The 26,309-nt window shown below is 40.3% G+C and overlaps 1 protein-coding gene across 1 annotated transcript in view; it reads right to left on the bottom strand.

Moving 5' to 3' along the window:
• NCKAP5 (NCK associated protein 5) overlaps window positions 1–26,309 on the bottom strand; it is an 870,011-nt gene that overhangs the window by 823,334 nt on the left and 20,368 nt on the right. Inside the window, exon 2 of the mRNA XM_081095330.1 lies at window positions 21,737–21,889. The gene's annotated coding sequence lies outside the window, so the exon portion shown is untranslated. The remainder of the gene's footprint in view (window positions 1–21,736; window positions 21,890–26,309) is intronic.

Raw genomic sequence — 26,309 nt, 5'->3', positions numbered from 1 at the left:
GTGCATGTCCTACCTCCATCCAAAGACCTTGAAAATATATGTGTTAAACCATAAAACAATCATGGAAACTATCCAAAGTTATACAAAAGGATCAAAGCAACACCCCACCCCCAAAAAAGTGGCAACCAGGTTATGTCAACATGAAAAGGGGAGGGATCCAAGAAGAAAAAGCCAGGAAGGCTGACACACTCCACCTGCAGTACCATCAGGGAAGAAGAGTACCCACATTAACATATCACCAGCAAGGGCTATGGGTCTAGAAGGCAAGTGAGTAGGTCACATCCCAACCACATTTTGGTATTACACTGGTCATCTGTATCATGCAATAAACGCTCTTGCTCAGAGACTACTGTCAAGCAACCTTCTAATTTTATGTAGTTGATTCCTATGTAGGTTAACTTACAGAGAAATGTGCTGACCAGCAAATGTACATAGGCCATCTTTTGTAAAATTATGTTTTCAGTACAATTTGCAATTTGGCATCTGACTCTATATTCATGAGTTAGGGATTTGCTTAGTATATTAATCAGCTTGTACTGCCATAACACAATACCGCAGACTAGGTGGCTTAAACAACAGACATTTATTTTCTCACAGTTCTGGAGGCCTGATTTTCAAGCTCAAGGTGCCTGCAGGGCTAGTTTCTGATGAGGCTCTCTCCTTAGTTTGCATTTGCCTGCTCTGTGTCCTCACATGGCCTTTTCCTTTGCACACATGCTTCTGGTGTATCTTCCTTTTCTTATAAAGACAATAGTCCTACTGAATAAGGCCCCTGCTCTGAAGATGTTACTTAACCTTAATTCCCTCCAGAAAGGCTCTATCACCAGCCCTGGCCAAGTGGTTCAGTTGATAGGAGTGTTATCCCGTACACCAGAAGCTTGTGGATTGGATCCCCAGCTGGGGAGGCAACCGATCAATATTTCTCTCTCACATTGATGATTCTCAAATCAATAAAAAACTATCCTATTGCCAAATATAGTTGTATTTGGGGTCAGCGCTTCCACATATGAATTTTTAGGGGTCCAGTTCAGTCCATAAGAGTTAGTTTTGATCAGATGTCAAAGCCTGGTTACATCTCAGTGCACTAATAATCAGATTTCTGATTCTAAACTGCTGCGAGAAAACTCTGGGGTCACTGGCTACTCCCAGGCCCTATCCCTCTCCTCTGACTATTTCACTGTTTGATTTCACCACCACTACCACGCACCCCACCTGGCTGTGCTATATTCATTCGTCTCCGTACTGCAAGTCAAGAGGTGCAAACTACATTATCAAGATTTCTTAGTCAGCCGGGCACGTTGGATTCTGCCGACAGAAGGCAGTGAGATCAGAAGGCAACAGGAAGGAAGACGCCATTCTGCTTCCAGCTCCAGATGCCCAGCCTCAATAGCAGTGCACTAGAGGCTCCAGTGACTTCCCAGGTGCCCCAAGGACGCAGCGTAGGAAAAGGCAGCCAGCCGCAGCTTTCCTCCCCGGGGAAGGGGAAGGACCGCCACCTCATGCCTTCAGCTCACTGGCCCTTCCAACAGCTTCATAACAAATTCATGCAGTGAAGCCCTCTCTGCCTGAAATATCCAGAGCAGTTTCTCATTCCCTGGCTTGAGCACACCCCAGAGACAGATACCTCTGGACAGGCAGCAGCTTTCCCTGCACCACTCCTGGCTTCCTTCCTGTGGGCCTTCTGAAGCAACAGCACCGACTTAAAGGTCCCCCAAAACTAAGTTCCCGGAGAGCAGGGAGAGTGTCTTATGTTCCATGTTCCCATAGAGGGTATAATGCCTTGTGCATACCCACACGGCACACACTGAAGGAGTATTTGTTGCTTGTGTGGATGAATAAATGAGGGAATGTTTACAACTGTCTCGGTGAGCATGCAAAGAGCAAGGCAGCAATGTAACATTCCTAAAGCAAAGAGATGCTAGGCCCGTGTGTAGCACTGCACTTACTTTGCCACATATACAGGCATACTTAAGCCTCAAAGAAAATATTTTATCATGATTAAAAAACCATTATCAACCTAAAATGACTGCTTAGGCCCTGCCTGCACTTACAAAGTGCCACGGCCCATTGTGTTCCTGTCTTTCCGCTGGCTTCTTGCAATCCTGGCTACAAAGAACGCACACCTGCCTCTGAGGGATGCACGGAGTGCCTTGCCCTCCCTGCGGGAGGGGGGAGGGAGGGATGGCCAGAGAGCTGAAGGAAGACAGGATATGAAGCATCTATTTTTGGATGATGGTCATTGTTACTGATCTCTCCCCCTTATACTTCTCTCTGGCGATGACAATACTATTTATTGGCGTCTGTAGAAATCTGAGTTGGCCTTAATAAATTCTCTTTAATTTTCTTCACAGATAGTAATGGCCTTTCAGTGGTACACAGAGCCTTTAATATTCCTAGAGATATCAGTAATTTTTTTCTGCTGGACTTTGTTAACAAACTGTATAATTTTCAATAACCAAATAACATCTTCTGATAAAATCTCAAAGGCACATTTCCTCACATGGACACAGTCACACACATGCAGACACACACTCTCACACTCTCACATGTACACTCACACACAGGCTCACACACTCACACACATTTCTGCATCTCATTTCTGCCTCCCTGCTCCCCCCACACCATACCCCTGCTAGGATATTGTAATAGCAGTGGCAGAAGAAATGGAGAAACATGGTAGAGCCGTAAGACACTGGAAGATTTGGCTCCCAGCCCTCTTTGCCCTGTGAATTCCAGCATGTTCCCTAACTTCTATGCATCAACATTTCCTAATCTGTTCTCCACAGGTTATTGTGCGGCTCCGATGAGATCCCATGAGAAAAAGCCCTTCCACATCTATTCATGATACTTTTCAGTCGGCTTCATTAAGCCACAAACAGGTGAAAGATGATTGTTTGCAGCAGTTAACATCCCGAGAACTGACTGTCAATCTCATTGGCTCAGCCCCCGCAGCACCCACCACACTGGCTCCTTGAAATCCTAAAAAGAATAATTTCAGAACTGAACATGCCAAAGACAACCAAAGGGCAGCAAGTTTCCTGTCCCTGAGAAGACAGTGAGGCAGCTCTGCCCACTTGGAGCTCCTCAGAATCTCCTGGAAGCCTGTGTAACAGCCAGGAGCAGGCCCCGTTGCAGACCAGTGGAATCTCCAGGGACAGAGGTCCCAGGCCCCAGAGGATGGCAACAGCAGAGAGGGCTGGTCAGAACAGTGGTTCTCAAACTCTGCTGCAAATCCCAGTCACCTGGCAAGTCCCTGAGGCCCATCCCAGGCCAAATAACCAGGATCACTAGGAGTGTGACCCAGTCATTATTGTTTTAAGATCCCAGAATGACTCCAAAACCCAACCAAGGGAGCACCAGTTTGAAGGGAAAGTACCCGCATTCTTTATCTGCTCCCCTTTCTTCCAGTGTCTTATGGCTCTACCATGTTGGCAGCAACATCTGCCTTCTTGTTAACGGCAATTCTTAATCTGCACACTCTGAGGTCAAATAAGATAAATGTTAGATACAAACAATTTGGACCAGCACCTTCCTTCTCCTCACCCCACCCTCTCAGACTGGCTCACAGCCCTACTGGTCTTGCTTTGTGCAGGAACTAGATGTGAATTAAGACAGAACTATCAAATCTAGATTCCAAATTAACGTGCAGATATCGTAGAAACGCGGAGTGAGGCCACAACTTAGGGAATGAAGGAAGCAATGTCCAACTCCAAGAACAAGAGGGTCAGAAAGTCCTGACTCAAATGCTCCCAAATCCCACTCCCTCATTCCTGTCCACTGTTCTCCACCGTGAGCGCCTCGCTCTCATTTCACAGTGCCAACAGCAGAAATTATGAATGTGTGAGATTTCCTTAGTGCTACCAAACAGAATGTTTGAAACTCCTGTCAGCCTTACATTAAAATCACTTCATACCCACCCATTAAGCCTCTGTAAAGAACAGCAGAGGGCTGGCCTTACGCATTAAACACACACACACCCACTTCCTTTTGAAAGATACACTGGCTCTTGATTGATAGATCCATTCATGATACATCCTGCAATTGATACATCCATTCATGAGGTGTATAGGTAAAGGTGTGTGGACACGTGCACGTGTATGTATATATGTGTCCATGTATGTGTATGTGCGTGTGCATGAGTATGCATGTGTTGCACGTGTGTGTGTGTGAGTGCGCACATGCACTCTGAGTAAACAGAAAACTGCTGTCTCCATGCTGGACATGAGTATAAAAAAACACACCAAATCATGTGATTTTCAACCACAAGGTGTCTATTTCATCCTAGCAGCACCCTGACACTGATTGGGAAGACTGGATGCTAACACACTCCCCGAACGCGGTGTCCGTCCTTGCCAGAAAAATGCATGGCTGGAAACACTCTCTCAGGGATATGACAACAGCTTTCTCCTTTGAAGTCGAGAAATGTTTGCATGATGACGAAAACTGCTTTTAAAAAAGGGTTTCATGAGCTCATGTTTATTAAACCTCTCACCCTACATGCTGTGCAGTAGCTTAGAGCTGATGACTTAAAAGCCAGAAGAACCCCTTAGAATCACAGCCCACGGCCCCTCCCAGGTAAACAGCACCTCCAACATGGAGAGCGACAGAGCACAGCAGAGTGTGGGTGTGGGGAGCCTGGCATCGTTCAACACCCGGCTTTGTAAGCTGAGGCAGTAAATTTCCATATTACTTCCAACTAAGTTCCTTTGGAATGGAGGACAGGGAAAACTCTTGGAACCTTTAATACGTCCCAAACTCAGTAATTTCTAACCCTTATCTCTTAAGTCTTTTTAAAACTGAGATATACTTCACATACCATAAAATTCACCTGTTTAACGGGCACAAATCAGGGTCAACACTTTCTTTTACCTAATATTTATTTGCTACAGAAACTAGGGGCTGTGTTTCTCTCTTAGCATGGACGCAAAGGTGTCCCCCCTTCTCTGTTTGAGCTCCATCAAGCCTGACTATCCCACACCACCATCACTGGGTAGCAGCATCCCAGACATCCTAAGTTAAATTCTTCAACTGAAAAGTCCTGTGACCTTGAGCAATGTTGGTGACCTTGAGCAATGTAATATCTTGGCCTAAGTCTCTTCATGGATACAATTAAGGTAATAATAACAGCAATCACCTTAATGAAATTGCTCTGAGAAATAAAATGATGCATGTTTTAAATACCAGAGAAGATGCTCAATGACTGTTTAGATATAACTCAACAGAATTCTTTTCATCCAGAATTCAGTGATAGTTACTCAATGTATATTTTCTTCTATGCCCTATGTTAGGCCCTAATGAGGGGGGAGGAGAGGGAGAGGAGGAAGTAGAGAGGAAGGGGAAGGGAAAGGGAGGGGATGACAGGGGAGGGGAAGAAGGAGAGAGAAGAGAAAGGAGGAGGAGGAGAAGAAGCAGAAAAGAGAAGATGAAAGAAAGAAGAAATGAAGTAAAATCCTCAAATATCAAGGAAGTTTAAATCTAAGAGGCAATAATGATTTCTATATTCATAGCAAAAAGATAAAAAAAGGGTTAATGAATGAATGAATGATTTTAGCATAAAGGAGAATCCCACTTAGATAATCCCGGAAAACTTGCCTTTATTCTCATTCACAGTATTTCCAGCTGATTTCCAGACACGAACTTTTGCTGCATTTTTCCAGTATTTGAACTAAAAACGAAGAGACAGAATGGCGGGGGTTTGGACCAGCATAAGCATTTCAGCTCTGGTTGCTCTTCTCCAACCATCTGTTCTTTCTCTCCCGGTCTTTCTTTGTAAAGATTTTCCCTGCTGTTTAGTTCCCTCCTCTGTCTCTTCCCCATTTATCACTTTAGAAAGGTTTCTAGTTCATTACATGAAATGTCTACATGTTGCCCATAAACTCTTAAGGGGAAGTCAGTGTACAAATAAAACAGATAAATAAATAACTTTTAAAATAAATAAGTTGTGCACACAACCCCAGTGGATTGGAAGAATATTTAGTTAACTGACTAGGGAAAAGAATTTTCACACTGTGTCATCTGCTTACGCTAATGAGTTAATTAAATTAGAAAAATTCCACTGCCAAAAGCAAAAACATCTAAATCCATGGGATGCTGGGGGAATTATAGGCCATGCTATTAAATGAATTCTGTTCAAGCTTTTTTTTTTTTTTTCCTTTGAAAAGGCTGTAGAGCTACTCTTAAAAAACCATCCAATTTCAAGAGCGTATTTTCCATCTGGGGCTAGTTGGGTAGAATACACTCTAAACTCTGCAAATCCCACTGAGAGGCAACATGACTTGTTAGGAAAACAGTTTATGAAAAGCAATGTTTTGTGGAGATCCAGCAAAAGCTTTAACTGTGATGTCCCCATATACTGCTGAATTCATTATTTTCCATTAAATGACTTTGCACACAAGTGAAAAACCAAAATGATTCAGGAAATGGGTATAGTAAAAAAAAATCGAAAGCCAATGCACTTTGCTACAGCTTTAGCTGATAATTAGAATATTTCCAACTATCTGAAAACTTTTGTCACTTTAAGAGTTTATTCACTCTTCTCTTTTAGTCACCTCCTTCCAGAAATCTCATGCTCCAGATAATTCTGATGTGAAAAGAAAAATAAAAAACCCAAAGCCTAGTAAATAAAGATTAAAGGATTAAGCTTTAAATACCATTAATATGCTAAAAACAATAGAAAGAATTCTTTTTTATGTCTTTTCATTGATTTCAGAGGCAAAGGGAGAGGGAGAGAAAGAAACATCAATGATGCGAGAGACTCATTGATAGGCTGCCTCCTGCACGCCCCCCCACTGGGGATCGAACCCGCAATCCAGGCATGTGCCCTTAACTGAAATTGAACCCAGGACCCTTCAGTCCACAGGCTAATGCTCTGTCCACTGAGCAAAGCCAGCTAGGGCAGAAATAATTCTTAATAAACCATAAAATGTAGAATATGGCATTAAAGATGTCCTATGTAACAGCAGCTGTCAAAATGAAATGTATAAGAAAAGTCTCAAAGATGTTCCTCTTCTATACAGTGTTTAATTATATTGAGAGTGCTATTCCCTCTTGAAGAGAAAGGTGAGCTAAAATTTCTTTAAAAGGTAAAACTGGAGTTCTGAGATGGTGGCATGGGTAAACATGGTACTCGAAACCTCCCATTAACCACATCAAAATTACAAGTGAATACAGAACAATCATCATTCAGAACCACCTGAATTCTAGCTGAAAAGAAGCCCTATAACTAAGGATATAAAGAAGCCACATGGAGACTTGAAGGAGGAGCGGAGATGCTGACTGAGCTGGTTCTACACCCACATGTATGGCAGATAAAAATCAGGAGGAATATCTCAGCTGCTGTGGAGGTCCCCGCTGAGGAACAATAGGTCCCAGGCCCACATCAGAACCCCCACCCTGGGAAGAGAAGTCCCCATAACTTCTGGCTATAAAAACAAGCAGGGATGGTGGCTGAGTGAAAAGGAGGGCTTCTAGAATCCCAGGCAGTTCCTCTTAAAGGGCTCATGCATGAACTTAGAGGGATTCACTTCCTCTGAGCCCTAGTGCTGGGGCAGCTGCTCACAAGATGCCAGGGACATAAGAGGAGAAACTTAATTGTCTGGCTTCAGAACTGCCGGTAGAGACTATTGTTCATTTGTTGAGCCCTTCTCCCACAGAGGCAGCAAATGGGCCCTATATCTGAGTCTCCATCAACCTGGCTCACATTGTAGTGATTTTCAGACCCTGCTCCACCCAGATCCTGGGCCAACCCAAGGTGTTTCCAGTGGCTTTTTTATACAAATGGCCTCTTTTTACTCATGCTTTAGACTTTCCTAAAATCTCTCAAAAAAGCAGCATCTGGCCTCTACATACCCCATATCTCTTGCTAAGCGGTTCTAGGCCTGGCACTAGTAGCAGCCAGACTCAGTTTGCAAGTGTGGCCTCTCCCAGGAACCTCAAACACCAGCACAAGTAGCAGCTATCTTCTGATCTCTCTGAAGCTTATGCCTGATGGCCCTGAACAGGGCACAGGTGATGGCTGATCTTGCACCTCTCAAGAGGCCTCAGAGCCAGTGCAGCTGGTAGACAGCTTCAGGCCACACTAGATTACAACCCAACCACTTCTATGAGCGACACGCTCAAAGAGTGAACTTGGTGGGTACCAGAGCTCCACTGAGGTGAGTCCTGCTCTGTGGGGTCAGGCCCTTTTCAGCAGCTCCTCTGCTGTAGTCACAGATGGTCCTCAAAACTGATCAATCTGGTTGTCAATCCCTCCCAGTGATATGCCAACAGCAATCAAGAATCACTACAACAGGAAAATGCATACAGCCCACACAGGGGAACACCTGGAGTGCCCAGCTTGGGTATAAGGTAAGGCTGCACCAATGGACCCTACAGGACACCTACTACATGAGACCATTCTATCAAACCCAGAATAAATAGCAGCTCTACCTAATATGCAGAAACAAACACAGGGAGGCAACCCAAATGAAGAGACAAAGAAATGTGCCACAAATAAAAGAAAAGGAGAAATTTCTAGAAAAAGAACTAAATGAAATAGAGGCAAGCAAACTACCAGATACAGAGTTCAAAACAACTCTGGTTATAAGGATGCTTGAGGAAGTTAGTGTGAACTTCAATAGCATAAAAAAGAACATGGAAACCATATAAGAGATCCAGTCAGAAGTGAAGGATACACTAACTGAAATGAAGACTAAATTATAGGGAATCAACAGTGTGGGAGGTTGCCCATTGTCTTCACTAGCAAAGAAGTGCAAACAAGGATCCTGGAATGCTGGTGACCCTTGAACCCATGGCAAGGGCCTGAGTTATGCACTGATTGTCTAGTCCTGACAATGGGGGCTCAAGCTATTTCCTGATCAAATAGTCTCAGAGTAAATCCTTCTAATATTTACTGACCTTTAAGATAGCCTGTCTATTACTGCAATTACCTGCCTGACTCAGGGCTTTATGTTTAACCAAATTTGAATCAAAGGCTGGCGAAGCCTGGGCACCCATGGATGTCCTTCCTCTTGAGTTGGACTTGCCCACCTAGCCCCCCAATATTTCCAAATTATCTCTTGTCTCTTCTCTTTCATTTGCGTGTGGCTCCTCTTCCAGATCCTGAACCCTGAACCATGCAGGACGTGGGGGGAAAACAAATGCACACACAACAGTAGAGTAGATAAAGCAGAGAATCAAATCAGTGATTTGCAATATAAGGAGGAGTATATAGCCAGTCAGAACAGCAAGTAGAAAAAGGAAGAAAAAAGAAATGAGCACAATGTAAGAAGCATCTAGGATAATTTCAAATGTACCAACATTCACAATATTGGGATGCTGGAAGGAGAAGAGAGATACAAGATGTTGAAAATCTATTTGAAAAAATGACAGAAAACTTCCCTAACTGGCAAAGGAAATAGATATATAAGTCTAGAAAGCTCGAAGAGTCCTAAAGAAAATGAACCCAATGAAGCCCACTCCAAGACACATCGTACTCATAATGTAAAAGATCTAAAGATAAAAAGAAAATCCTAAAAGCTACAAAAGAAAGGCAGTATAACTAACTGTATAGTATATCTTTTAGATAACTACTAAAAGATAGCCTCCATAAGACTGTTAGCTGATTTGTAAGCCAAAAGGGATTGGAAGAAAATATTTGAAGTGATGAAAAGCAAGGACATACAACCAAGATTATTCTACCCAGGAAAGTTATAATTTAAAAGAGTTACCATATGACTCAGCAATCCCTCTTCTGCGTATCTACCCAAATATTTGAAAACATTTATTCACAAAGAAACATGTACCCCTATGTTCATTGCAGCATTACTCACAGTGGCTAAGACATGGAGACAATCTAAGTGTCCTTCGATAGATGACTGGATAAATAAGATAGGATACGTATATACAATGGAATACTACTCAGCCATAAGAAAAGATGAAATACCACCATTTGCAATAGCATGGATGAACCTTGAGAATATTATGCTAAGCAAAATAAGTCAGTCAGAAAAAGCTAAGAACCATATGATTTCACCCATATGTGGGATATAAAACTGAAACTCATAGACACAGACAACAATATGGTAGTTACCAGAGGGAAGGGGTTAAGGTTAGGATTGGAGTTAGGATTAGGGGGTAAATAGTAAAGGGGGCCAAATATATGATGATGAAAGATGACTTGACTTTAGGTGGTGGGCACACAGAGTGCAATGCACATTTCTCCACTCCTTGTATCTGTAATGGCTTATGACTCTTTTGACCAATAGAATGTGGCAAAATTAAACTGAGGTCTGATGCTAAAACTTAAGAGGACTTGAAACTTCTATCTTCTCTCTTGGAACCCAGAGACTAGCATGCTGTGAAGAAGCCCAGGCTAGCACACTGAAGGAGGAGAACCATGGTAGCCTAGTTGATAGCTACACAAACTGCCAGATAAGTGGGTGGAGTTCACTTCAGTTCTTGAGCCCTTCAGTGCTAGTCAAACCCTCAATCATGTGAGTGATCTCAACTGAGACCAACAGAAGCACCATACAAATTACCAACTCACGGAATCCTGAGGAAAAGGTAAGTCATTGTTGTTTTAAGTAACCCAGTATTGGAATGTTTTGTTATGCAACGATAGAGAATTTAAAATAATCTCTCCATTAATTTTGGTCACTGTTCATGTCCTTCAGTAAAGTTTTATAATTTTCATTAAATAGCCCTTGGGCATATCTTATTTAAATCCTAGGTGTTTATGTTTTTGTTGCTGTTGAGATTAAATACTTTTGTTTTCTAATTACATTTTCTAATTGGTTATAGGTAATGCAGAGAAAGAACTACTGATTAATACACTTGGACTTTGGTTTAGCCATTTTCCTGAGTACCCTTGCTAGTTTTAAGCATGCTTGTTTTAGTCTATTGCATTTTCTAGGTAGAAAACAGAAACATTTTTGGCCTTTCCTTTCCAATATTTATAATTCTTATTTCTTTCTCTAGTCACATGGCATTGGCTAAGGAGCAAGTTGATAGTAGGAACGTTTGTTCCTTATTTCAGTGGAATTAGTTGTAATATTTACATCAGTAAGTATGAGATTGTTTTGTTTATTTTGAGCTACCAATTACCAGATTGAAGGAATTTCTACACATTTCTGGACCCTTATACTGCTTTAAAATGTGTTATTCTGAATTTTAAACTAAAAATTTAACATACCAAAGAGTAACAAATATTCATGTACCCAATACCTATATTTAACACTATGTATGTGGGTACTAAGAATGATACACAGTATTGTTTAATGTTCATTTTGAAGGCTTTCTCTATTCAGTTGTGGCACTTTCCCCCCGCTTAATACTACTGCATTTTTTCCCTCTTAACATTAGGCATCAAGATTTATACGTGTTGATAAAAGGAGTTCTCATTCATTTTAAATATTTTAAGACTCCTCTCCAATAGACTTATGACAGTTTATCTACCCAATTCCCCATAAACAGATATTTAGGGTTTGCCACTATATCACAAACAATGCTGCTTTGAATGTTCTTGCTCGTGCATCTTTCTGAACAAAGGCAGAAAAGTTTCTCTCTCGTACAGAGAACACACTGGGTCACAGGTTATGCACCTGTTCAACTTATCAGGCAGTTTCAAATTGCTCTCCCAAAATGGTTATCCTGCAGCAATTTATACTTGTGTCAGTGATGCTAAAATCTCTGTTTTACCCTGGCTTTTCCACCAGGTGATCTAACAATCTCACTTCTGGGTACAGACCCAAACAAAATGAAATCACTATCTCAAAGCGATAGCTGCCCTCTCATGTTTATTGCAGCATGATTCACAATAGCCAGGACATGAATACAACCCGAGTGCCCGCTGTCTGTGTGCGGATAAAGAAAATGTGGCATATGGATATGGATATTATTCAGTCATATAAAGTAAGAAATTTTGCCATTTGAAACACCATGCATTGACCTTAAGGGAATTATGCTGAGTGAAATAAGTCAAACGGAGAAAGTACTCTATGAGCCCACTTACATGTGAAACCTAACAAAGCTAAATTCAGAAACTGAGGGCAGAATGGTCATTGCCGAGGGCTGGTAGATTGGGGAAATGGGGAGATGCTGATCACAGGGAACGAACCTACAGTTATAAGATGAATGAGTTCTGGGGATCTAATGTGTGGTATGATGACTATGCTTAAAAATCTATCTATCTATCTATCTATCTATCTATCTATCTATCTATCTATCATCTATCTATCTATCTATAATAGAGAAATATGCTAATTAACCAGGACACCTTAACGGGTGGAAGTTGTTCCCGCAGTGTTGGGGGCAGGGCAGCAGGGGCCTTCGCACTCCTGCACTGGGGGAGGGCCTGATCAGCAGTGGATGCAGCTGCTTCAAGTGCCAGAGAGGGGGGCAGGGTCAGATGGGCAGCGGCCGTGGCTGCTGCGGGGTCTGGGAAGTGAGGCAGGGCTGGATTGGGGACTCGAGGGTGGGCGGCGCCATGCAATTTCGAATTGCATGCTGGGCTCCTAGTCTATATAATAAAAGCCTAAGCAACCATTCACTATGATGTTCACTGACCACCAGGGGGCAGATGCTCAATGCAGGAGTTGCTCCCTGGTGGTCAGTGCGCTCCCACAGGGGGAGCTCTGCTCAGCCAGAAGTCAGGCTCACAGCTGGCAAGCGCAGCTGCGGTGGTGGCGGGAGCCTCTCCCTCTGCAGCAGGGCTAAGGACCAGTGAGCCAAGCAGTAAGGAGCAGCAAGCAGGAAGGCGGTAAGGAGTGAGGGGTCCCAGACTGCGAGAGGGTGCAGGCTGGGCTGAGGGCCCCGCCCCCTCAGTGCATGAATTTCATGCACTGGGCCTCTAGTATTATAGACTTGAAAGTTGCTAGAACGTAGATATTAAATACTCTCACTACACAAACACACACAAATGGTAATATGTAAGGTGATGGAGGTGTTAACTAACCATATTGTGGTGATAATTTCATAAAATATATATGTGTATCAACATGTTGTACACCTCAAACCTGCACAATGCTGCATGTGCACTATATCTCAGTGAAACTTGAAATGTAAGGAAAGAAATTCCTGGTCATTTTGGCAGTTGGATCAGACAGCTCCTGTGTAGTTGGACTTTAGGCGGTGTCTCTACTGTGACGATGAGTATTTTCTTTATATATTTATTCATGGTTTTCCCCACCAGGTGGAGCCACATGTGACAGGAAAATACTGAGCCAGGCACTCAAATTAGTCTTCCGGAGTCCTTAGTCCTCCCTCTAGTTCAGTGTTTCTCAGCTTTTTAAATTTTGCCATCAGCCCCTCAGTGCCCTTTAATATTTTTCTTAATTCCTTCTCTTAACCCATGAAACTTTAACACCACAGATACCCAATATCTATTTATGTAACTACGGTCATTTTTAGAACCACAAGCCATTGTGATTTCTGAAATTTTTGTCCCAGGAACCAATTTTCATCACCATTGAGAATGTTTCTATCTAAAGATTTAAAATACTTTCAGGTTTCTCAAGTTTCTCTTTTGGGAAATTCAATTTGATTCTCTTACATAATCAGCCGGTTTATGATGCTTTTAACCAATAGAAGAGGGTCACCGTGACAATGAGTTCTGAGTTATCTGACTAGGTACACACTCATTTGATGAAGTGTCTTATGGGGAGAGTTAGGAGGGGAAAGAGATGATTGGGCAAAATCAACAGCTGCAAACCCAAAGGGCTAAGAAGTAAGGAGGTAAATGAGAGAAGCTGGCCCAGAGGAGCTGTGGCCCCCTGGGGGCACACATCTTGTCCAAAAGGAGCAGCTGGCACCCAACTGCAGCCAAAACCACATGCAGGAAGAGAGAGCCACCTTAGAAAACCCTTCGATTTCTCAAGAGAACACAGAAATTCAGATATTTATGCAAAAACTGTCAATTGTTAAAGATTTCTTAGATTTTAAAAATATATTGCAGAAGCCAAACAAAATTCATCTCTGAGAAGTATGCAGCCTATTAAGCTACAAATTTGCAAATTTTAGTTACATGAGTTCTTACAAATCCCCCTGCACCTCTAAAATTCAATATTTTTTTTTAATTTTGAATTAATGTAAAACTCTAAGAAGGTTGTAGTCTTAAATATTAACACCAAAAAAACTAAGAACAGCTATAGCAGGGGATGATTTAATATCCCATCACCTGCATAGGCAAATAGAAAACCCAAATCCAAATTTTCTTTTTAAAGATTACTATTTTTTACATGAAGCCAAAATGTAGAAGCAATTGAAAGTTATAGAATAAATCCTGAACGCATAAAGATTTTTTTCTCCTTAGTTAAAATTAACTATCACTTGGGTTACAAAATAATTTTTAGATATTCATGTCTGCCACTACAGCACAGAGATTAAAAAAAATAAGTCTCTCCTTCAAAGACAATTTTATGTATTTCTTTAATTTAATAGATTCTCCAATGAATGTGAGTATATATTTCTATAATATCTTGGTTGTCTTTACATATTCTTACTTCCTTGTTAGTTTTGGTATTTCTGTCTCATCCACACAAAAAAGTAATTAAAGACACATGTGGATATTTTGATAGGTCACATTAATATATTACTGAATATGACAACATGATAGTTCCTATTTAGCTATGAAGATGGCTTCTGTGGAGTTTGGCAAATCTCAATCCATTTTAAAAATTCAAATGGAAGGTTGATATATCTTGTTCTGTTACTAACTACGTATAAATTTTCAGAAAAATCAATTTCTCTAGACTTCATTTTTTCTCACATCACATATAAAAGAGAATGAACTAAGTGATCTCTAAGGTGCCTTTTGGCTCTAAAATGTTGTGCTCTACAAAACCAGTTAACGGAATTAAAATCTTTGGTTTTAAATTTGTTGTAGTTTTTCATGTACAGTTTTATTGAGATATAATTCATATATCATAATATTGACCCATTTAAAGTCCAGTGAATTCACAGGATTGTGCAACCATCACCACCATCTGCAGTCATCTTAAAAAACTTTCAACACTCTAAAAAGAAACCCCATACACATTAGCGGCTGTTCCCCAAGCTCTGCTCCATACCCAGCTGCAGGCAACCACTGATCTACATTGTGTCTCCAGGAATTTGTTTATTCCGGATATTTTACATAAACAGAACCATAGGAGTAATCTTTGTGACTGACTTCTTTTACTTAGCAAAGTGTTTTCAAGAATCATCCATACTGTAGCATGCATCAGTACTTCACCCCTTTTTATGGTTGGATAATATTCCATTGCATGGAATGCCATCCTTTATCTGTCCATATGTCAGTTAATAGACATCTAGACTGTATCCACATTTTCATTATAAACACCATGCTCAACTTTTTGTAGGGACATATGTTTTCATTTCTCTTAGATATATACCTAGAAGTGGAATTGCTGGGTCAAATGTAAACTGTTAGTTTAGCATCTTGACAAACTGCCAAACAGTTTTCCAAAGTGGCTATACCATTTTACATAGTCACAGTAATGTATCAGAATTCCAGCTTTTCTACAGCCTTCCCATCATTTGTTATTGTCCATCTTTTTTATCGGAGCCAATCTAGTGGATGTGAAGTGATATCTCATTGTAATTTTTATTTCCATTTCCCTAATGGAAATTAAAATGATGAACATCTTTTCATGTACTTATTGGCTATTTGTATATCTCCTTTGAAGAAACAGCTATTCAGACTTTTTCCCATTTGGGGAGGAGGAGAGGGATGTAATTTGTATTTTCATTGTTCAGTTGTAAGAGTTCTTTATATATTACGGACACCAGTCTCTTGCCAGATTTACTATTTGCAAATATTTTCTCCCATTCTGTGGGTTATATTTTCAGTTTCTTTATACTGTCCTTTCATGTAGAAATATTTTTTATTATTTTACTGAAGTCCAAGTTACTGATTTTTGTTGGTGCTGCAGATCATGCTTGTGATGTCATATCTAAGAAAACACTGCCTATTCCAAAGTAAAAAGAAGATTTATTCCTATCATAGGAGTGTTATAATTTTAGCTCTTACACTCAAGTCTATGATTCATTTTTTAGTTAACTCTTATGTATGATGTGAGGTAGGGATTCATATCCATCCTTTTTTACACATGCTATCCAGTTATTGAAAAGATTGTTCTTCCCCCACAAAATTGCCTTGACTCCCCACAAAATCAAAAACCAATTGATCAGAAGGTGAGAGTTTAGTTCTTTACTCTCAATTTTATTAATTTTATGTTTTTATATACTCTTATTGGTATCACATTATATTGATTATAATAGTTTTGTAGTAGATTTAGAAATTGTGAGTCTTGCCAAAACCGGTTTGGCTCAGTGGATAGAGCGTCGGCCTGCGGACTGAAAGGTCCCAGGTTCGATTCTGGTCAAGGGCATGTACCTGGGTTGCGGGCACATCCTAGTAGGAGATGTGCAGGAGGCAGCTGATCGATGTTTCTCTCTCATAGATTTTTTTAATTCTCTCTCTCCCTTCCTCTCTGTAAAAAATCAATAAAATATATTTTTTAAAAAAGAAATTGTGACTCTTCATTGTCAAAATGGTTTTGGCTATTTTCCATATTAAAATACCTTTCATTCCCATGTAAATTTTATGAAAAACATAATTTTTACAAAAGCCAGCTGGGATTTTGATAGTATTGCATCTAGTCTACAGATCAGTTTGGGGAGTACTGCTACCCTAACAATGCAAGTCTTCTGACTCATAAAAGTGGGGTGCCTTACTATATACTTACATGTTATTTAATATCATTCAACAATGTTTTATAGTTTTGGTGTACAAGTCTTGCACTTTATTTGATACATTTCTTCCTGGGTGTTATTTTTGGGTTGCTATTATAAACTAGAGGTCCAGCGCCTTCTATTGTGAGACCTAGACCCGCTGCGCAGGCTGGACCAACTCTGACTCCCACCACACAGGTAGGAGGCGGGACCCAGAGTCAAGTCCACGCCCACCAGTGCGCGCCTAACCAGGCACACAGCCCTGCCCACCCGCATGCGCATGCAGCCTCCTGGTGACCAGTCTTTGGTTGTTCCAAGTTACAGTGTCACAGCCACAGGCCTTTTATTAGTATAGGTGAGAGTGTTTTTTTTTTTAATTACAGTTTTGGATAGTTCATTGCAATGTATGCCTTTTAAGCTTCATGATGAAAAATGATGTCACACCATCATTCTAACTTTTTTTGTGATTTACTTTAAATCATGCACCCATTTTTTAAGTTCTTTTTCTATTTATTTCTTTAATTTTTATCAACTTTATTGGGATGATATTGATTAATAAAATTATATAGGTTTCAAGTGTAAAATTCTATAATACTTCATCTATATATTGTATTATGTTCTATTTTTGTTCTGAGCAATATATTTGTGTTTTATTTTTAAATTTTATTTTTATTAAGTCATGAAAAGACACATATGACTTGTATACAGTATATTTAAATTTCAAGTTAAGCTGGATGCCTAACCTTGCCAATTAAATCACTTACATTACATAGACTCCCATCATCTTTCACCAGCACTCACTGAACATTCACGGGATGCACAACACTGACACTGTCTTAGCAGACCCCATTTGTAGAAAATACATTCACTCCTACCTAACAAGTACACGGCATTGAACTCCCATGAGCTCAGAAAAACAGTTAAAAGAATAAAACATAAATAAAGCACTTCAATCCTGTTGCTTTAATTAAATATTTGCACTGAAGGCAGCGTTTCCTTTGACTGCCAAAAGAAAAAATGATTGTATCAGGAATCTGAATTTCAACTTTATTTTAGGGGGATTCCACTCAAACTCTTCTACGCCACCACTGTACCATTGCCTGTTCAAATTAGGCTAATGTTGTTGATGGCATAAAATGTAGTTATATGTTTTGGAAGAAAAATAAAGTAAATTCTCACTGCTATGTTTTTTTCCTGGCAAATATAATATGTATTCAAATGGAAAGAGTCACATTTGGTCATGGTTCTGGGAAATTTTGAGGAGCAGAAGAAGCTAAATACCCAACACTTCAGAAAAATACAAACATTTAACATACCTATATTTTGTGCAGTTTTAAGGACAATGATTAATCTGCCCATAATGGACATCAAAGTAAGAACTTCCTCTTAAATAATAGTTGAGAAAAATATATTAAATGTCACAGGTAAATTCCCTGGGATACATAAATAAGATAAACATCTTAGGAACCAGAAACTGAGCTCAGAGAAGAAAGAGGGTACTGAGGTGCTTAGCCCACTAGGTCCTGACTTTAGAGTCACACAAATTGGGAAAGAATTTGAAACCTAATATGTATTAAGTATTAAAAGCTTTCATGAGTGTTTGAGGACAAAAGACAGCAGGCTCTCTTCCTGAAAACACAGTCAGGAAAAAGGGTCCCTCAATCTTGAAAAGAGGTTGGTGAAAACGAATGGCCGCCCAAGGCTACAGCTTATGTACTAGTACAGTGGTTCTCAACCTTCCTAATGCCGCAACCCTTTAATACAGTTCCTCATGTTGTTGTGACCCAACCATAAAATTATTTTCGTTGCTACTTCATAACTATAATTTTGCTACTGTTATGAATCATAATGTAAATATCTGATATGCAGGATGTATTTTCATTGTTACAAGTTAAACATAATTAAAGCATAGTGATTAATCACAAAAACAGTATGTAATTATATGTGTGTTTTCCAATGGTCTTAGGTGACCCCTGTGAAAGGGTCATTTGACCCCCAAAGTGTTCGCGACCCACAGATTGAGAACCGCTGTACTAGTAGGATGCTGATGGGTTCCCTAGAAGGAAAGACAGTCTCAAAGACAGAACCTGACCAAGGCCCTGGCTAGCTCAGCTTCATTGGAGATGTGCCCGGTTTTATATTACAGAACAGAGGTATCAAGTCACCTGACTGAAGTCTGCTAAGCTCGCTGGAGGCATCCTCCATGGAGGGGAGTGTGCAGAAAGAGAAAAAATCCTCATGCAAGATAAATAGAAAATTTAAAGCACATGAAAAATAATGCTAAGAAGAGAGCCAAAATTAAAAAATGAAGAGAATTCGCTGCCAAAGAAATAAAAACAATGACATGAGCAAAACACTAACATCAAAAGAAGACACAAATGGCCAATAGATACCTGAAAGGAAATGCAAATCAAACCCACAAGGAGGTGTCACCTCACACCTGTTGGAATAGCTATTATCAAAACAACAAAAGGTAAGTGTCAGCAAGGATGTGGAGAAAGGGAAGCTCTGTGCCCTGTTGGTGGGCATATAAATTAGCATGGCCATCATGGAAACAGTATGGAGGTTCCAATAGGGGCGCATACAGGACGCAACCAATCTATGTTTCTCTCTAACATCAATGTTTCTCTCTCTCTCTTTCTCTCTCTCTCTCTCCCTCTCTCTCTCTCTTTCTTTCCCTCCCTCTCTCTCTTTTCCTCTCTCTCTAAAATTAATAAAAATATCTCCTCAGGTGAGGATTATGAAGAATAAAAAAATTTTAAATGAATTATATGATCTAGCAATCCTATTTCTGGGTATATATGCAAATGAAATAAGTCAGTATCTCAAAATATCGGCATTTCCATTTTCACTGCAGCATTATTCACAATGGCCAATATATGAAAACAACCTAAGTATTATGATGATGAATGAATCGATAATAAAAAATGTCATGCGTGTGTATGTACACACACACACACACACACACGCACACACACACACACAGGAATATTATTCAGCCTAAAATGAGAAAATTTCCCCAGTTGCAACAACAGACACGAACCTGTAGGAAAGGTTATGCTAAGTGAAATAAGTCAGACACAGAAAGAAAAATATTTCATAATTTCATTTAGATGTAGAATCTAGAAACGTCAAACTCACAGAAGCAGAGAGTAGAAGGGTGGCACCCAGGTACTAGGAGGTGTGGGAAACAGGGCCTGACGATGAAAGGGTATGAAGGTTCAGTTAGAGGATGAATACACGTTGGAGATCTACTGTACAGCATGGTGACTACAGTCAGTACTGTGTGTACTTGAAATTTGTTAAGAGAGTTTATCTTAAGTGTTCTCACCACACACAAGGAAACATTACTATAGGAGGTAATGTATTTATTTGTTAATTAGCTTGATTGTAGTACTTATCCCACAGTGTATATGAAGATCAAAATATCACACTGTACACCTTAAAGATATACCATTCTTTAATTTGTCAAATATACCTCAATAAAACTTAGGGGGGATTATGAGCAAAAGTCAAAACAAAAATGGAATAGCATTCATAAAAAGTGAGAAACTGTGGTACAAACACAGGAAATAAGAAACATAATAAGTGGGTGTGAAGAAGGAGCTAGTATGAACCTAGAAAAGAAAATCATCATCTGAAATAAAATGCCATAACCAAGATAAAGTCTAGACAAAACAATCATAAGAATTAGTGGTATTAAAAAATTTGTCTAATAAATTCACCTAGAATAAAGCACAGAAAAAAATTGGACATAAGAAATATCAACTAAAAGACTCTAAAATGCGTCTAAGAAATTCCAAAAAGAGAAAAAGATGGAAGAACATTGAAGAAATATCCTAAGAGATAATGGTTAAATAATTTTCAAAACTGACCATGTGCTTTATAATGGAATAAAAATAAATTCATATCAACACAAATAATGTTAAAACTATAGAAACATCAAGCTAAAGAGAAATGGAAAATGAGGAACAGTGGTATAAAAGGAGAAAATCCTAAAATTGTGACATACAGATGAAAGCCTATTAGACGGCAAGACTGCAGCAGAAAATTAAGTGCCTAAGCACAAGACAAGAGATTTCCCAGTGCTGAGGGCAAGTAACTGTGAACCTAGAATTCCAAACTGAGCTAAAAGATAACTGAGCAAATGACAACAAAATAAAAAAATCTTTAGACTTTAAACAAATGTTTACCTCCCCCAGACACTCACTAAGAAATTATTGAAGGATGTATTGAAAGTAAAGTTCATGATTTTTATAGTTTGCTTTACTCTACTGTAAATTTTATTAAAACAATACGATAATATAGTAAATTTAGCCAAGTTACTTTTAAAAAAAGAAACAGAAACAATAAGAGAATTGAACAGAAACAGGGAATTATGTAAATGAGAACAAATATGAGAGCAAGTTAAAAAGAAAAACACCAACTTTGAAATATACAGTAATTCAAAGATGTTATAATAAAAATGTTAAATAAACTATGCGATACATGTTAATTACATCATAGTCCTTCAAACTCTTAATATCCTCATGCATCCTTGAGAAAAATCCTCGCCGAAATCATTTGAAGAGTCCTAACTATATAATATGTGGACTCGCGATAAAGAAAGCATCATGAGTACCTTTACCTGCAGTACCTGACTGAGTACTCAATAAATAGTAGATAGTTGGTAATTTTCTTTTGAATGAATATTTGTTTAAAAAAAAATACAAGAAAAAAGAGCAAACCCCAAAACTAGTGTCAACATTGTACTGAACCTAATGCTGACTGATTAGAAGTCAAGGAAATTATTTTTTAAAGTAATGGCTGGCTCACAAAATGATTGTGAGGACTGGAAATTAGGCTCGGGTTAAGTTGCCGGAAACAGACCCCCAAACCCCACTGCAAAATTGAGCTGATGAGGAAACTGTTGCCTCCAAAACCCAGCTTCTCCCCTGCAGCCCCTAGTAAGAGCTAAATACCCCTGCCATCGCCCATCCACACAATGGAAAGCTGTGCACAGGAATTGCTTGCACACTTTACTCACTTCAGGAATGAACTGTCTCACAGCACATCTGGTTGGTGGCGCTCAAGTCATATGCCTGCATCCCAGTTGCAAGGGAGGCTGGAAATTTGAGTTCCGGCGTCAATGTTGGGAGGAGGTGGTCATAATGTAGGAATGTCCCCAAATATAGAAAAGCTGTTCATAAGATGACAAGTAGTCACAGACATGACAAATGTCTACAACAACATACTTACAAAAATAGGAATACTCGCTACATAATTCCCCACCTACAGCCATGCAGTTAAGTATAATCTAGTGCCATGGAGTGTTCTTCCACAGTAACATTTTTGAGGACAGCACATCTCACTGACTGGATGTCCCATCATGTGCTTTAGTCATTCTTCATTATAGACAGGTAGGTGGCTTCTCAATTTTATGGTTGCTTAACTTTGTGAATATTCATGATCATTTGCTCCAGGAAAGTGATGGCATCAAGAGATGTTGCTCCCTTGCCGAAACCAGTTTGGCTCAGTGGATAGAGCGTCGGCCTGCGGACTGAAAGGTCCCAGGTTCGATTCCGGTCAAGGGCATGTACCTGGGTTGTGGGGCACATCCCCAGTAGGAGATGTGCAGGAGGCAGCTGATCAATGTTTCTCTCTCATCGATGTTTCTAACTCTCTATCTCTCTCCCTTCCTCTCTGTAAAAAAATCAATAAAATATATTTTTTAAAAAAGAGAGAGATGTTGCTCCCTGTTCTCCATCACTTCCCTTCCGTCCGCACTGCCCAGGTTTGCCATCCAGCGCACCGCAGTCTCCAGGCAACAAGCTCCGCTCTCCTTTCCTTCCTGGGCACGGCCATGACCAGGGCGGAGCCCTTCACAAACATCCCCTGGACATCCTTGCACTGTGGCTTATTCCATCACTACTATTACAGTCCATTTGTTATGTTCCTGTCAGCTCTTAAATGGGCTTAAGCTCTGAAAACTGTAACTCTCAGATACATCTTCTAGAGCATACCCTCAAGGCTGTCTACTCCTGGGTGAAGTATTGGGATAATGGTTAAAATCAGGGGTTTGGGAGAGATTCGGGTCTGGAGTTATAACATCACATAAGTAAGTTAGTTTCTTTGAGTCTCGATTTTTCTTATTTATAAAATGTAAATCAAAGAGGTGTTTCCACGGGAGAGTACCAGCAGCTTTTCTTTGCCCTTTTGATGGTTAAACAGGCACCATGGTGTGAACAGAACATTATCTGTCTGACTATACCACAGGTAGGAACACCGTGCTTTTTACATTACAGGGCTGCTATAAGGAGTAAATAACTCACATGAAGTACTTCGCAAGTACCAAGCACATAGGAAGTATTCAGGAAACATTAGCTATTACCATTAGCCATATACAATTGCCTTTTTGTATCTGGCAGTTTCACAGGTAATGTTATTTCAGTACAATATAATCACTGCTAACTTCCAGAAATGAACTTCCCATCAGCACCAAAACCTCTCATCTTTTGAACTTCATTATGCCCTCAGGCCATCGGCCCTTTCCCATCTCCATTTCCCTGTATCCATCCTAGACCTCCACATCTGCCTCAGACGTTCCTTCGTGAAAACATGCTTCGTATATCCTTAAAAATAATCAGTATCTGCTTGTTTTCCTTTGCATGCCCACAGCGTGTCTCCTCCCAAATACTTCATTCGGCCTTTCAACGTAGCGAGGACTCGTGAAAGCCAGCAGGTGTTTACACGTCTGCCCTTCCCCTAGATCCGTGGTCGGCAAACTGTGGCTCGCAAGCCACATGCGGCTTTTTGGCCCCTTGAATGTGGCTCTTCCACAAAATACCACGTGCGGGCGCACATGTACAGTGTGATTGAAACTTCGTGGCCCATGCGCAGAAGTCGGTTTTTGGCCTGGGCGAGTCTATTTTGAAGAAGTGCTGTTGATATTTGGCTCTGTTGACTAATGAGTTTGCCGACCACTGCCTAGATCACTGGTTCTCAACCTTCTGGCCCTTTAAATACAGTTCTCATGTTGTGACCCAACCAAAACATTATTTTCGTTGCTACTTCATAACTGTAATGTTGCTACTGTTATGAATCGTAATGCAAATATCTGATATGCAGGATGGTCTTCGGCGACCCCTGTGAAAGGGTCGTTCGACCGCCAAAGGGGTCGCGGCCCACAGGCTGAGAACCGCTGCCCTAGACTGTTTCCCTTCATGCAGAGCAGCCACAGCTCACTTACCCAGCCATCCCCAGCCCAGCGCTGAGCATCTGGAACCGCGATGCTTATTCAAAATGAAATTAAGTTCCTGAGCAATGGATCTCTTCACAAATAACTTAGGCCTCTTCACACCTACTTAGAACTGCTGGTGATTTATATTTTAATGGCTTTGATTTGTGCCTTAAATTAAACATCACCATGACTGGAAACCGTAACTCACAGAGAGAAAGGCTGCAATTCCGTTCCTCTTTGATATTACCTTTGGTATCTCAGATTACTCATTTGGAAAAAATAAGTAAATCTCTTTCTCATATTCCTTCAGAATGTCTCCTCCTTATTAAAATATACACAAAAAGCTATACATACACATACACACATATCTTTTTCAAAATAAATAAGTGAATATATTCTCAAAGTAAAAAGTTAAAATTATATAGAAACCTCTATGGAAAGCAGCAAAAGATTCCTCTTCACACACTTCCAATTATATTCGCCTAACTAGGAAAAAAACTATTAATAATGTGTTGTATCTCTAGAACTTTTTCTGCCCATTTATATACAAGTGTACATATTTAACGATACAAGGTTTTTGAAACATAAAGCACACCCTATTCTACATATTTTTGACACCTTGATTTTTTTTTTTCACTTAAGAATATATCAAAGAGGTGTTTCCATGGGAGAGTACCAACAGCTCTGCTTTGCTCTTTTGATGGTTGCCTGGGCACCATGTGTGAACAGAACATTATTTGTCCGACTCTTCCCCTGCTGATGGGCACTCAGATGCAAGTACTTATCACTCTTACAAATGATGCCACAGTGTGCATTATGGAGCACACATCGATGAACTGCTTTTAAAGATAAAGGTCCCCCCCGCCCATTCACTTTTGAATACCACATCCATTTTTCTATTAATCTAAATCACTAACTCCTTCCTGTCATGTCCAAATGATGGCTTATATTTTCAGTTCAGAAAGGCAGAAAATGATGCCCACAAGTTCCCAGAAATGTAATGATCAGCCTTCATAATCAACTTCACATATCAAAGTGTTCCTTGCCAGTATCCACTGTCAAGTTACTTTATGCCAGTGGTCGGCAAACTGCGGCTCGCGAGCCACATGTGGCTCTTTGGCTCCTTGAGTGTGGCTCTTCCACAAAATACCGACTTCTGCTCATGGGCCACGAAGTTTCAATCGCACTGTACATGCGCACCCGCACGTGGTATTTTGTGGAAGAGCCACACTCAAGGGGCCAAAGAGCTGCATGTGGCTCGCGAGCCGCAGTTTGCCAACCACTGCTCTATGCCATTAACACTGAACTTCCTGCCCTCATTCTTTCTTCTAATCACAGCCTCACCTTAAGGGTACTTCTCAATCGTTTGGAACATTTGATGAAGGACACACAGAAAGACAGAATTCCTCTGGTCCCTGGCCAATAAGGGCTCATGCAAAGTCCTGACCAGGTCTTAGGAAAGAGCCCACCCAACAGGAAATAGAGGGGCACTGAACCAAATGTCAAAGGCAACTGGTGTGGAGAATTTAAGGCTACAATCAACTCTTTTTTCATCCAATTTCCTTCAATATCCGTTACATAATATTAAACTGTTTGCTTCAGCTATTCTTGGCAAACCCTTCCAAAGGCAGTGCTGCAGGAGATGCAGAAATGGCCCAGTTGAATTGCCAAATCTGCAAGATGGTTCCCCAGGTGGGTGGGGCTCTGCACCCAGAGCTGCTTTATTAAGGAAGCTGAGTTCTCCCCTTCCCTCCGCCCATGTCAGCACAGACTGGATAAGCTGGAGGCCAAAGCAGAACATGAGGCAGTGATGGCAGTTGTGAGGTACAAATGAGCTCTAACATACACTTTCCTGTTGCACTTGATCAGCATCATGGTGTAGCATTGGATGGGCTGCATGCCCCAAAAGGGCAGCCGTCCAGTCCAATGGCTTCAGGGGCCCCGACACTGACACAGGCAAATACTAGATGCCAGTTCTCAGAATCTACACTGTGAGATGCTCCCATCAACACTCACTAAGTGTGCACCTACCACACCTAAGAGCAAACTGAAACATTGTGAAATCAAATGTGAGATTGGGTAGCCTCATAAAAACATAAAGTTAGGTCATAGGGAGGGAAGAGGAAGATGTCAATGGTTCAAACACTTATTTTTTAAAAGATTTATAACAGTGTAGGTGTAACCCCAATGATATTGGAGAAAATGGCACAAAAACCTCTCAATCAAGCAGAAAATAATCCTAATTTCGGTGAAGAAGATGAATACCACTAGTTAAAATTCCCTGGGATTATTTTGGTTTGATACAGTGATTTCTAAATTCAATCAGTTGATTTGTAAGTCTAAGAGTACATAAAGAAATAATATATTTATCAAACTAAAA

This window comes from Myotis nattereri (assembly GCF_964212035.1).
Source record: "Myotis nattereri genome assembly, chromosome: 7".
In the NCBI taxonomy this organism is placed as follows: domain Eukaryota; kingdom Metazoa; phylum Chordata; class Mammalia; order Chiroptera; family Vespertilionidae; genus Myotis; species Myotis nattereri.
The sequence above is the reverse complement of the archived record's forward strand: the minus strand, read 5'-3'. Positions and strand labels throughout refer to the sequence as shown.